The 14,473-nt window shown below is 51.8% G+C and overlaps 1 protein-coding gene and 1 non-coding gene across 2 annotated transcripts in view; one reads left to right on the top strand and one right to left on the bottom strand.

Moving 5' to 3' along the window:
* Elfn1 (extracellular leucine rich repeat and fibronectin type III domain containing 1) overlaps positions 1 to 14,473 on the top strand; it is a 65,076-nt gene that overhangs the window by 38,622 nt on the left and 11,981 nt on the right. The gene's annotated exons all lie outside the window — the stretch shown is intronic.
* On the bottom strand, positions 8,415 to 8,519 carry LOC125402288 (U6 spliceosomal RNA). The gene has a single exon (XR_007232585.3). It is a non-coding gene; the product is annotated as a U6 spliceosomal RNA (small nuclear RNA).

The following is a 14,473-nucleotide window of genomic DNA, read 5'->3' as shown; positions in this document are numbered from 1 at the left end:
ACTTGTAGAGCCCCATTAGTGATCACCTTCCCCAAGACTGGTTAGTTCAGCAACAGGGCTGCCCTTGAGCCAAGATTTCATTCTCCTGACTTAGTTTTCCCCAAGTCATGGTCCCTGACTAGCTCCAAGCAGCCTGTGCCCTGGGGATGGAGGGAAGGGTTGCTAGGGGGTGGTGGTCTTTTCATGGTCAGTCTCTCATGGAGATAGAGGCAGAGCCAGACATTGGATAGATACATGCCTTGCTCATGCAGCCCATGTAGAAGCTCTGTCCCTTGTTAACAGACAGAAGCCACAGGGGATGGTGTAGGACTGCAAGAGGCAGCCAGGAGCTGGCAGGAGCTGGCACCACAGATGTAGGTAGAACCCTGGTGGAAAGTAGGATGAGGCTTCTGCCATTAGCAAAGGCTTCTGGTACTACCCAGAATTTCACCTATAGGTTGTAGAGGCTGGACAAGATCATTGAGGTGTGCCCTCCTGGAACAACAAGGCTTGGATTCCTCCTTTCTGGGCTCTATGCCTGTCTGTTAGTTTTCTGTCTTGTTCAGCCGAGCAGGGCTGTAATACCACACATGACCAATAGGAGGTGCTGTTGGGACCTAAGGCTGTTCTCCAGAAAGTCTGACTTCTGAGTGGGGTTTTTCTCTAGAGGCTGCTTGCCTGCTGCTTTTGAGCTTTGAAGAAGTCTACATTTTGAATTACCAAACTAGAGTAGGAAAGCATTTGGAAATTTGAGACGCTTTCCTGTGTCACATGGGGTTGAGATGGGCCATACGGTGCCTTTCTCTGATGGAGGTCAGAGGGCCGCCAGACCTCTCAGGAAGGTGGCCCACGAGGTCTCTTGGAGGAGGAGTCAGAGATGGTGATGCCTTCATAGAGCCTGGGATTCAAGAAGGCAGACAGCAGGCACCTGGTCTCTGCTGTGCCACACAGAGAGAGGAGGGGGCAGATGCTCGAACAACACAGACCCCGAGAACCACCCCCCCCATACACACCTACACATGGTGAGTAAGACCCACATGGGGGATGATCGCCTTAGGGGAAAGTAGCCGATCGAGAAACTGAGAAGCAGAGTGCCTGCTCTAAGCGCACAGCACTCATACCTGGAGATGTGCCCACCCCTGCCCTTCTACGGGTCTCCTTTAGGCCCATCCCCCTTCTGTCCCTCTTCTTGTGCCCCAGGCTTGACATTTCAAATATTAAAATGCATCCTCCTGGACCTGGCAGACACAGGCTGTGAATGAGTGTTTGTTGACTGAATGGAGGATGGTACAGTTCCCAGACAACTACCTGGAAAGGCAGGTGGCAGAGCAGATGGCCTCCAGGCTCCTGCAGGGCTGAAGGAGGTATGCATATGCTCCACTGGGCTTCCTCAGGAACCCAGGGGCGGGGCATTTGTTTCTCAGTTGCTGGCATTGAGCTATAATCTGGAGGAGTTCAGGATGGAACTGAGGGACTCCTGCACCCCTGAGCCACACCCCAGCCCCTCACTGGGGGATTCTAGGCAGGGGCTCTACCACTGAGCCACACCCCAGCCTCTCACTGGGGGATTCTAGGCAGGGGCTCTACCACTGAGCCACACCCCAGTCCCTCAATGGGGGATTCTAGGCAGGGGCTCTACCACTGAGCCACACCCCAGTCCCTCAATGGGGGATTCTAGGCAGGGGCTCTACCACTGAGCCACACTCCCAGCCCCTCACTGGGGGATTCTAGGCAGGGGCTCTACCACTGAGCCACACTCCCAGCCCCTCACTGGGGGATTCTAGGCAGGGGCTCTACCACTGAGCCATGCCTCTGTTCTCCAAGATACCTTACACCTAGCTGTTCTAGGCTCTGCCACTTTTCCATCTTCCCCATTCCTGCCTTTCTCTTGTTCCTAGTACAGGGACTCCATCCCTAGAAGCCTCTTTCCTGGAAGTCACTATTAAGAGTTCAGAAAGGCCCCTCCGTGTTATGTAGTCCTTGGCTGGATTCCTTGTCCATGAGCAGGGATTGAGCTTGTCTGGCGGCTGTGGTGATGGCTGTGGTTAGAACACTCTGGAGCTGGTGTGGTGGAGCCCAGACCCTCTGTGAAGGACCCTCCCCCTCCTCTGCCTCTCTTCCAGTGTCTCTCCAGCAGTGATGTTATCCAGGTAGCATCTGTGACTTGTCCAGAGCCGGTGATCAGTGATCCTGCCTTCCCTCCTTAAGCTGCAGAAGCCCAGGTTGCTGCATTCCGCTGTTCTCCAGCACAAAACTGTTTATGTGCCCCGGGGCGACAGGGGTTGACAGCAGCCATGTTGGCCTGTTGAGCCGCTGTCTAGGGAAGGGCTGGAGACCATGTAGCAAACAGCTCCAGCTAATTAGCAAAAGGTCAGGCGGCTCCTGGAGTCCCTGCTTTTCAAGTCTTGCCACAGGCGGCTAGAGCGGCTTGAAGAAGGCTGGGGTGACCAGACTCCTGCCCCCACCAAGCCCCAAATTGTCCAACCCATGACTCTGAGACTGGCTTTCTAGAAACTGCCCAGAGCAATGGGGCTGGTCAGGCCCTTGGGCATCAGGGCTACGTTCCCAGAGGGCAGCAGACAGCTGTGACCTTCATGGCTTTGCCCTGGACTTTCCCCCAGGTGATTCAGCAATCGGGGGGCAGTGCAGTGGGCTCAGACACCCCACCATTGTGCCCCTCCTGGGCCCCACCTCTCCTGCCATGACACCCTGTACAGCTTCTCTCTAAATCAATCCGTTTTTTAAGAACTTAAATACATTTATATAAAGGGAAGTTTTACAGCACGCCACAAATGGAGAACAGGTCTCCCCGGCCATAAATAGAATTCATAATCATAAAAATAAATTCAATGGAAAGAAAACAATGTTATTAAATTCTCATTGGGTGCTGTAGCCCCAGGGAGGCTCAGAGCCCAAAGCTTGCTATTGCTTTATTAAAGAGAGAGAGAGCACATGAGAGAGAGAGAGAGAGAAAGAGAGAGAGAGAGAGAGAGAGAGAGAGAGAGAGAGAGAGAGAGAGAGAGAGAGAGAGAGAGGAGATTAAGACCTAGAAGTCCTGGCTTGAGACTTTCCATCTAAGGGTAGGAAGCATTTGCCGGGAATCTGAACTGGTAGCCACTCCCTAGTAAGACAGTTCAGCATTCTTTTATGCTGTGCCAGTTAGAGTGTGTAAAACAAAGACTGTAGGGCTGAACCCCACATAGGGCTCCTCTTTCTTATGTGAAGAGTGTGGTGATGGGGCGCCGTCCTGAAAACTCAGTCATTCCCGTTCCTGTTCTGTCATCATGAGCATTTGTCCTCGTGGCCTTAAGACGGCTGCTGTACCTCCAGCCATTGCTTCTGTGCTTCAGGCAGGGAAGAAGGAGAGTGTAAGAGAGGCAAAGGAATCTTGTAGACACATCTGTTTCTTGTTGCCAGGAAGGCAGCTGAGTTTACTCACCTGCCGGCCAGGCTAAGTTTGCCAAATGTATATGAACTAACTGCCCTAACCCATATTTCCCAATGGCTGTGCCCCTGGTCCCTGCATCACCCCCACCATCCCAGCATGCCTCTGGGCATCACTGTGAGCTGTGATGGAGCTGCAGGGGAGGGGCAGGTGTGATGAAGGAGAGGGGACCGGAGTGCTCCACAGAGTGACCTGAGTGGAGTCAGGCTGAGGACACAGAGCCAGAGGCTGTCGTCAGCTGTGACAGAGCTGGGGAGCATCCTGCAGGAGGGAGCGTTTGCTTGGTGCCTTCTGCCCGAGCCCTCCTGTCAGGCTGCCCTAGTGACTCACGGTGCCGTGGCTCTGAGGACACACACACAGAGGAGCTGGCCTCTGCCCAGACTCCAGCATGGACGTCCATCTCTCTGGTCCAGCAATCTACTTGCTGAGCCGAGATCACAGGCATTCCGTGGCTACTTGGTTTTCAAACACCCAGTAGGGCTGCAGCTCCAGGATGATTGCACTCAGTGGAGGGTGGGGGAGCCTGAGGCTCAACTTCTGAGGTGAAGTCCATGGGTACAATTGCCGGAGCTTATGGATGAGCCAGACAGGTTCACCAGGGTGGGCCGTGGAGGGAGGCGGTGAGAGGAGGGACCAGGTGTGGCAGACACAAGCTGAAGAGTAGGGATGTGTTCCCATCTCTCCGTCCTTCTCCCTCCAAACACCTCTATGCTCCTGCTGAGCCCCTCCCCAGTAACTGAATCCCCTAAGAAAGAAGGTTTCCCTCTGCACTGAGATGACAGAATGAACCAAAACTCAGTAAATAAGAAATATTTGTATCCTACACATAAGGGCTCAGAGGTTGGTGGCCAGGGCAGGTAGGGCAAGGCATCTCCTGCTGTGACCTCTTTGTCTGGGGCCAAAGTAGTGACTTTAGCTCCTTCTATTACATCTGCATCCTAGCTGTATACACACACACACATACACATATACACACGCACACACACACATACACACACACGTACACACCAATACACACATACACTCACATATACACGCATGTACACACACAGACACACATAGACACACATACATAGACACAGACACACATATACTCATATACACACATGTACACATACACACGTACACACACACCCACCTTGCTGGAGTCTGTTCTCTCCCACTCAGGTCGTTAGACTCGGCAGCAATTCTCTTTGCCTCCTGATCCATCTCACTAGTCCTCGCGTTTAAAGGATATGATGAGAATAGAAGCTGGTGGCCAACCAGAATCCTTGGACATAGATTCTCCATGGACGTCCTGAATCTTGGGACCTGGTAGAAGCAAGCAGGCACACGAGCACCTTAGGAGCCTGCACAGCATCATTTACAAGGCCCTCTGTGGCCCCTTCCAGGAAGTCCTCTCTTGCTAGGAGTCCCCAAACAAGAATAGACCAATATTCTTAGGAAAGAAAGGGCACCGGAGAGGGGGTTGCATCCACTATCCACACAGCACGTTAGACCAGAAGGAGGTTCATTAATCATCGCATAGGATGCGGGATCAGCTAGGGAGGGTTCTGCTCATGCTCTGGTTGAGGGTCCAAAACCTTCGGCAACATTCAAGTTAATGAGAGAGGCTCAGCAGATAAAATGCTTGCTGTGTAAGCATAGGGACCGAGTTCGAATTCCACCCATATCAAATGCAGTGGTGCGTATCTACACTCCCTGCACTCCTACGGGGAGATGGGAGGCAGAGACAGAAGGCTGCCAAGAAGCTCATGGGCCAGCTAGCCTGGCGCATTCAGGGACGAAAAAGACACCTTGGCTTGAACAAGGTGGAAAGCAAGAACTGACACCTGAAGTTGTCCTCTGACCCCAACACGTGTGTGATGGCACACATGTTCTCCCCTCGCAATGCGACTGTGCATGCATTTGTGCATGAACATATACACACACATACAAATAATAATAAAACTCAGGACAGCCACTTGAGGGTTCCAGAAAAATCTGAGTTCTGACTCTCTGCTCTATCACCTACCCAAGCCACCAACCCCTCCAAGTCTTGGGGAGAGAGCAAGGGGAAATCCACTTGCCAAGGAGGAGCTGTCTCCAGGCCCCATGTCATTAGGAAGGGTTAGAAAACACCCTAGAGAGGGGCCAAGAGCTCAGTTTTACTGTTTCTATCCTGATCTGTGTGTCTCCAGGGAAGTGCCCTAACCCCTCTGGGCTGAAACCAATGATTGCAGAGGCTGAGGTGGCTCCTGGGTGGCTGAAGAGATGTGTGACGACCTGGGGGAAGCTGCGAGGGGTGTGCAGCCTCCCGGGACCCATGGTTCTGCTGTGCTGTGCTGTGTGGTTGGCTCCATCCCTTGGCAGCTGATGGAGTTTGTCTTTATGGAGACAAAGAGATGGACCAAGCTCCTGCCCCCTGCTGCCCAGAGCCCCTGCGATGGCTTGGCATCTCAGCCTGGTCCTCAGAATGAGGGAAAACTCCTTTTTCTCTAGGAGGGCCCTAGGTCAGAGCTAGAGACAGACAGACAGACAGACAGACAGACACCTGATCCCCACTCCGTGCCCACCTCAGCAGGACCCCACGAACCAGTGTTTGAACCCACATCCCTCCGAGGCTCCAGGCCCCTATGAGGGCAGCCTGTCCTTGTCTTTGCACACCTCCGTGGACGGGGAACTCAGCCCGACACCACAGGCTGAGTTAACGTTTTCAAAACGTTTTAAAATTTATTATAAAATATTCAAGGCATCTCAAATATTTAAGGAATCCCTAATAAATATTTCACTAATTATAAAATATTTACTATGACCAAAGGTATAAAGAATAACACAGTGGAGATCCCTCCCAGGTGGCTTCTCACACTCCCGAGGCTTCCCGCGCACAGTAGCGGTTCCGTCCCTCTCTGTTCAGCTTGCCTTTTGACTTTTGATTCTGCTGAAGTCCTCGGAACAGAATTTGCCATTGTAACATCTGGAAAGGGACACAACATGGGTTCCCTATGTAGCTCAGGCTGGTCTCAAACTTGTCATCCCCTTGCCTCAGCCTCCCGAGTGCTAGTATTGTAGGTGTTATTCTCAGTCATTGTAGATATTATTCGTTTCTATGTATGGTATGCGTGCGCATGTGTGAATGAGGGTGGAGGCCAGTGATGGTCCCGTGCCTTCCTCTGTCATAGCTTTAGAGACAGGGTCTCTTGCTGAACCTGGAACTCACTGACTTGCCTGGACTCTCTGGTCAGTGAGTGCAGGGTGGTGGGGAGGGGGGTACTTGTCTCCGTCCCCTCCCTCCCCCAGGACTTTATGGATGAGTTCTGAGGTCTGAACTGGATTCTCATGCATGTGTGGTACTTTACCCGCTAAGCCGGCTCCTCAGCAGCCCCTGAGCTGGGGACCTTCTCCACAGCCACTGGGTCAATGAAGAAGGCCACATCGAGTCCTTCCCCCTTCCTTAATTTTGTGATTCTTTATCCTCATGCAGTTCTTTTTAAAGACTTTATTTATTTATTTTGTATACAACATTCTGCCTCCATGTCTGCCTGCAGGCCAGAAGAGGGCGCCAGATCTCATTACAGATGGTTGTGAGCCACCATGTGGTTGCTGGGAATTGAACTCAGGTCCTCGGAAAGAACAGTCAGTGCTCTTAACCGCTGAGCCATCTCTCCAGCCCACCTCATGCAGTTTTACAATTATTTTTTTCTCTCTGTCTTTTAGGTATTTATTGATACAAGAAAAAAAAAAGATTTCACTTAATTTCATAGTGGAATCTAAAGGCTTGTTTGACTAATGATTTCACTTGATTTTGTGTCTAACTGATTAAATGTCAAAATCAGAAATTTAATAATAGAGTTTTTACCAATACTGTTGCTATTATTTTCATATCTTCCTGTCTATTTTCAAGTCCGTCACTGATAGCGGCTCTCTGAATCAAGTGGTCCCTTCCCAGCATTGTCTGCATAGATATGCTGGGCGTGCTAAACCTTCCCTGATTTGTCCTTTCAGAGGCCCTTAACCCGTCCAGCTTCTTTTTTCTTTTTTTATTCATCGTTTTAAAATTTTACATAGCAACCACAGTTTCCCCTGCCTTCTCTCCTCCTGTTTTCCCCACCCGCCTCCCCTCCACTCTCTACCATCCACTCCTCTTCTGTCTCCGTTCTGATGGGGTAAAGCCTCCCACAGGAATCAACAAAGCATGGCATATCAAGTTGAGGCAGGACCAAGCTTTTCCCCCTGCATCAAGGCTGAAAAAGGCATCCTACCCTAGGGAATAGGCTCCAAAGAGCCAGCCCATACATCAAGGACAGGTTCTGGTCCCACTGCCAGGGGCCCCACAAAAGACCAAGCTACACACTGTCACCCAGATGCAGAGGGCCTAGGTCAGTCCCATGTTGGCTCCCGAGCTGTCTGTCCAGAGTCAGTGAGCTCCAACAAGCTCAGGTCAGCTGTCTCTATGGGTTTCCCCATCATGATCCTGACTGTCCCCCCACCCCGCATTGGTCATATCATCCCTCCATCCTCTCTTCAACTAGACTTCTAGAGCTCGGCCCAGTGCCTGGTTTAGGATCTCTGCATCTACTTCCACCAGGTACTGGATGAAGGCCATCGGGGCAGTCACCAGTCTGATCACAGGGTAAAGCCAGTTTAGGCACCACCCTCTCCATCCTTGCTTGGAGTCTTAGCTGGGGTCATCCCTGTGGATTCCTGGGAGTTTCCCTGGCACCAGGTTTCTCCCCAGCCCCACAATGACTCCCTCTATCAGGATAACTCCTTCATTACTGTTCCCCTCCTCCCATTCCTATCTCGACCATCCTGATCCCTTGCACTCCCATCTCCCCAACCCCTTTGCTCTACTCCCCGACCCTGCCCCCAGTTTACTCAGGGCATCTCATCTATTTCCTCTTCCCCGGGGAAATTCATGCATCCCTTGTAAGGTCCTCCTTGTTACCCAGCCTCTCCGAGCTGAGGATTGGAGCCTGGTTACCCTTTGCTTTATATCTAGTGTCCTCTAAAAAATACGGAATGCTTCACGAATTTGCATGTCATGCGAGTGCAAGGGGCCATACTAATCTCTGTATCGTTCCAATTGTAGTATATGCGCTGCCGAAGCGAGCGGTCCTACACTTGTGCTTAGCCAAACCTAGTGCAGGACACTGCAGCCGAACTTTGACCTGAGGGACAGCACAGCAGGTATTTTCAGGAGTGTGCTTATGGCTGGGCGGTTTGTTTCTTTTTCACCTCCGTATAATGCTCCACAGTATGTGTGCTCTGTGATGCCGTCTCCCAATGCTCTGTGGACTGTTGGAATCCCTCTCTGGCCAACAGGAACAATCCTGCTGTGTATACCTTCTGACACTTCTTCCACCTTCGTCAGGGATTAGACCCAGTTCATCCTTAAAAGCAGTCACGGCAGGAACACAAGCAGGACAGGAACCTGGAGGCAGGAGCTGATGCAGAGGCCATGGAGGAGTGCTGCTTACCGGCTTGCTCCTCATGGCTTGCTCAGTCTGCTTTCTTTCAGAACCCAGGACCAGCAGCCCGGGGTGGTACCACTCACAATGGCTGGACCCTCCCCATCAATCACTAATTAAGAAAATGCCCTACAGGCTTGCCTGCAGCTCCATCTTATGGGGGCATTTTCTCAACTGAGGCTCCTTCCTTTCTGATCACTCTACCTTGTGTTAAGTTGATATCTAAGTAGCCAGCACACGGAGCACCGTTGCCTATGTTCTGCTCTGTATATCTCTCTGACATCGACCAAGCTTGCCTCTTGCAGTTCTTCTGTCTTTCTGTTCCCAGTGATGACACTTCTCTGCCCACATTTTTGTGGTGCAGGTTTTATTGCATGTAAGGTCTTGAGCCGCAAACCCTGCTATAAGTTCTGGATCTTATTGTAGGATCTCCAAACTTGTTCTGGTGTGGCTGGGTGGGGACAGAACCCGTAGACTGCCCTGAGACTCATCAGGTCCAAGAGAGCTCAAGCTGGAATCTGGGAGGCTCAGGGTCTACTCCAGAGTAGAGGTGGGAAGTGCCCCTGCCCAGCCCCCTAAGGTAGGTGCAGACACCTGCCTGGTGTTGGCAGAAAGAACGGGATAGTGGTCTCAGAGCAAGACCGGCAGCTTTAAATCCTGCCTCTGCCGGCCCTGAGATCCTAGCAACAGTGTGGGTCTTCTGTGGAGAGCAGAAAGATGGATGTGTGTTGTGTGTGACAGAAAGGCTAGGAAATGCGTGACCTACAAGTTGCTGCCTGTGGGTGGCAGGTGACACACATGGACTCAGAGACACAGGCAGAGAGGCAGGGAGCCATGGGCCAGGATTAAGCCCCCAAGGGCTTCATCAGGAAGCCATCTTGGTGCCGCCCTGGGGCTGTGCTCACAATCCCAGTTGGATGACTTCCGGGCCCAACTTTGATACCAAAGATGGAAGGTTCTCAGCTGCCAGCCAGGCGGCTGAGCTCCTACTGCGAGACAGGAGGCAGACTTGTGTGTGCAGCATGTGGCGATGGTTAGGCTTGGGCGCAGCGCTCGGAGTCAGGGACTAGGGCTGCATGCTTGCTCATGAAGTCACATGCGCAAACACACTGGCCCTGGCAGTTCTCAGGATAGAAAGTTCTGGACTTGTGACTCTCACCTCTGTCCTGACTCTGTCCTAGGTGTGGCCACTCCACCCTAGGAGAGTGAAGTAGATAGACTTTTATTCTGGTGGGGAGATCCCCTCAGGCTCTGACATTGCTAGAAGCTGTGTAACTTTGCTCGCCTTAACTTTTGTTCTTTCCAGTAGAAGAGGCTGAAGGGAGCTGATGGCTCTCAAGGGTTCATAGTGGCCAGGGATCGTCCTAGGGATGACCTCAGAGTTCTCACCGGCGCCCCCACCCCCCCCGCCCAGAGCTCCTATCCCCACTCTCTGACTCCAAATTCTTCCATCTGCCTGAGGACTCCAGTCTCATTTTTCTTCAGCTTCCCTAGTAAAAACCTCTTACCTGTTGGTTTGAGAAGCCAGAGCTCCAGGGACCCTAATCTCTGAGCCCCAGGTCCTAGAAGGAAGCTGTATTCTTAAGGAGTACACGTGGCCTGAGCAAGACCCACCCACCGGTGACCTCCACATCCCGCCTTCCCGACCCGTGTGGGGGACCGGGTGGCGCTCCGCCCCTCCACCCCTGCTCTGAACCCTTCTCACCGCTGCACCCCCGTTTGCCCTGCACTCTGGCGCAGCTCTCCAATCTCTGCCCCCTCCCGCCCTGCACCGTTCTCTGGGTTATTTGTTGCTTTGGGTTTATCTGTTTTTCAGCCTTGGAGAGCTGTATGACTTCATAGAAAGCCACATCCTGCTCCAGCTAGGTGCATTCTGTGTTCCTCGGGCAAGCCACCACACCTGCCTTCTTCCACCCGCTCCCCTCCTGAACCACAGCCATCTGCCCTCTTTCCCTCCCATCCCCCACTCCCACCACAAGTTAGAGAGCCTAGGAGCCATCTTGTGGAACCGGGGCCTGGGATACAGTGGTGTGAATTCAATGGGTGGGTGGCTCTCTTAGGAGGTCACTTCATTGTCTCTATTTTTTAAGAAAGGAGACAGAGGTCAGCATGACTGAGCACTTTCTCCCTAGGGAGCTGAAGGCCTGCAGCTGCTCACTCTCTGCCCTGTGCAGGATCACACTGTACTGACTTTCCCCCAGTGCCATACATGGCCGTAGAAACCCTCAATACCAATTGTCATGGTGGCCTTGCTCACACTTAATAGCTGGCCCACCTGTCAGAGAGGTGAAATGAGGGTCGGAGGTGATCGGGAGCATCCTTGGGGCTGGGCAGCTGGGCCCCTGGGCGAAGAAGTGTGAGGACCTGAATTCAGGTCCCCAGCACCCACATAAAAAGCTGGGTACGGAGGCACATCTTGTAATCCTAGTGCGAGGAGGCTGAGACAGGAGGATCCCCACGGCACTCTGGCCAGTCAGCCTACCCTATCTAGCTAGTGAGAGACTCTCTTTAAAAACAAGGTTGACAGAGTCGGAGTAATGATAGCCTAGGTTACCTCTACCCTACCCCACCACACACACACACACACACACACACACACACACACGAGAAGGAGAAGTGGTGGTTTTCAGGGAAGTCTATGGCTGGCAGGTGTCCTAGTCAGGAGGAAAGAAAGGCTCAATAGCTCAATAGCTTCAGGGTCCTGGCTTGTTCCAAGAGTGTTGCCTGGAGTCCCTGCGGCAGCTTCCACCTCAGCATGAGAACCATGAGGCTGCTCAGCATGGCTCTGAGGTCTGGGGACTCCCCTCAGCAGATAGCAGACAGGGAGGGAAGCTGAGGGGTGGAGCCGCCACCTGCCCTGTCCCTGGTATGTGATGTGCCGACTCCGGGGCTGCTGTTGCTGGGTAACAAGTGGTCCAGCAGCTGTTCCCCATCGAGGTTTGTGAGTCACAGGCCCAGGGAAGGGATTGGTGGTACTGCTGGCTCTGCTCAGCCTCGGTGCTTGCCCCCATCTGGGCACTGAGGAGGCCTTGGCCTCCATTCCCTACTTTCCACACAGCATACCCACCCACAGCACTACGGCATGGAAGTCACTTTCAGGACATGCTGGCCCCACTGCAGGTTGATTCTGGTTGATTTAGCATGCTCTCTGATGGCCTGGGAAGCCTTGGGCTGGCCTGGGTTCAGGGATGCCAAGATGGAGACACCCTAGCAACCACGGGAGGTGACATTGCTGCTGTACTTCATAAACAGCCCTTGCTGGGAGCTCTGAGGCTGCACATGACGTCCGTGTGTCCGTCCGTTGGGAGGGAGGAGCCATAGGCTGTCAGGGTCTTCTGTTTCTTCTTGTATATCTTCAGTACCCTTGGTGTGTGTTGCAGAATTCCACATGTCCATGCACAGATGTCCCTGAGCCTTGCCCTGTGGGTCCTGGAGAGGGCCACAGGGAGTGGTCCCCCAAACCAGACCTCACTAGTTGAGGGTTGCCTCCTCAAAGGTCCCCACAACCCCCCTAACTGCTCTTGCATCTGCCAAGAAAGGTTCCTTTCGAGTTTCTAATGTATTCTCAGAGATCACCCTGTCTCCTGCCCTTCTGTGGGTTGACCCTAACTGGTGGTGGTCTAGGTTAGAGATGCTCACCCACACGGCTCCACAGAAAGAACCAGAATCCCCGAGAGTGGGGGGTTCCCCTCCAAGAACATCAGAGGCTGAGCCCGCGACCACCTAGGGGGTGTAGGAAAGGCCATACACTCCCAAAATGGCAAAGACACCCCAGAAATAAACCTCCACACTATCCTTGCTCATGAATGCCATCAAAATCACCTTGGAAAGACAAGAGCAGACACAGTCGCGAGTCTGAAGACTATCAGAGAGATGATCCGCCTCGATTATACAGGATTCATACAAAGAATTTGGAGACAGCCTCGAGCTAGAGCAATCTATTAATAAAATATATAATACCAATCAGCCAGCCAGCACACCGTGTTAATAAATGACAAAGGGCGTTTGACCAAACTCCAGTGCCAACTTCTGGCTTTAAAGTAACAGCTAAAAATAGGTCTGAGGAAGCACTTTGCTATCAGAGCAGAGTAGCTGCCCCAGCCAAGACTGTTCTAAATGATGGCATTAAAAAAAATCATTTCTGTTCAAAAACTTTTATTAGAAAAAAAAGACGGAGCCTTTCCCTTTGTGCTGTGACGGTAGACATAGCAATAAGACAGGAAAGCGAAATGAACAGCCGTCTCTAGGAAAAATTGTAATTATTTGCCATCCGTGTGATTTGAGACCCAAGAGAAGCAACCGAAAAAAATAATTTAATATATGAATTTAATATGAAGGTACACAGCCAGAGAGAAAACACATAACGCAGATCAATAACTTTCATTTGCGCTAAAGAACAAGTGATCTGAACAAGTAATGAAATAATTGGTCCCCCGCTTGAGATGGGAACTGTAAAACAACGGCACAGGAGCCCCAAGGCATTTCTAGAAAATTTGACAAGAAAAATTTAGGATCATTACAAAGAGCTCGATAATGTCTTCCTGGGGGACAGGAAGACAAAATAACGATGCGAAGAGGCTTGCTGGAACGTTCCCTGGAAGTTACTCCAGAATTAATTCACAGTCAGCACTAGGTGGCCAGTTTGGGAAAGCAATAGAGACCTGCCCTTGAGGTTCGTCTGGAAGAAGATTCAGAACCGGATAGGGTGGACTCCCAGTGCCCAGGAGGTAGAAGCAGGAAGACTGAGGGTTTCGGGCCAACCTGTGCTACACAAGGAGTCTGTCTCAAAACAACTATTCCCTCCGCCAAAATGAATATCCAAAAAGATAAAGAACTGGGCCTAGGGATGTGACTCAGTCAGCCGGGGGCTTGCCTGATGTGTGGGAAGCCCTGGCTCCCATCCTCAGTATCACATAAACGGGGTGTGTGGGGCATCCCCGCAATCCCAGCATCTGGGAGGTGAAGCAGGAGGATCAGAAGTTGAAGGTTATCCTTGGCTACATAGTGAGCTTGAGGCCAGCCTGCACAGCATGAGATCCTGTCCAAAAAAAAAAAAAAAAGCAGAAATAAGAAATCAGGATATATGAACAATTTAGCTACAATGTTTATCTTCCTAGCAGACATGGAGCTAAATATGAAGGACAGAGGTGACCAGTGACCGCAAGTGTACAGTTTGGTGAAAAAAGAGAGAGGCAGGGAGTGTCCTGGGGGACAGTCTCCTGAGGCCGCCTTCTGTTTAGCTGCGGTTGCATTTCTTATCACTGTGTGTGTGTGTGTGTGTGTGTGTGTGTGTGTGGTGTTGGTAGCACGTGTGTGGCCTAGAAGCCAACCTCAGGTGTTATTCTTAGAGAGTATCATCCACTTTGTTTTTCTGAGACAGGATCTCTCACTAGCCTGGAGCTCTCCAAGTAGGTAAGGCTGACTGACCAACTAGCCCCAGGGATCGCCTTGGCTTTGCCTCCTCGGCTCAGGGATCACACGCGAGAGTTACCAGGCCTGGCATTTCATGTGGGTTCTGGGGTAGAATTCAGGCCTCTTGCTCTTAGCACAGCGAGCACTGTGCTGACTAAGCCATCTCCCCAACCCTGGTGGGCTCATT

The sequence above is a fragment of the Myodes glareolus genome, chromosome 2 (assembly GCF_982192425.1).
Source record: "Myodes glareolus chromosome 2, mMyoGla1.1, whole genome shotgun sequence".
Lineage (NCBI taxonomy): Eukaryota > Metazoa > Chordata > Mammalia > Rodentia > Cricetidae > Myodes > Myodes glareolus.
Note: the sequence above shows the minus strand (reverse complement) of the source record. Positions and strands in the feature narration are given on the sequence as shown.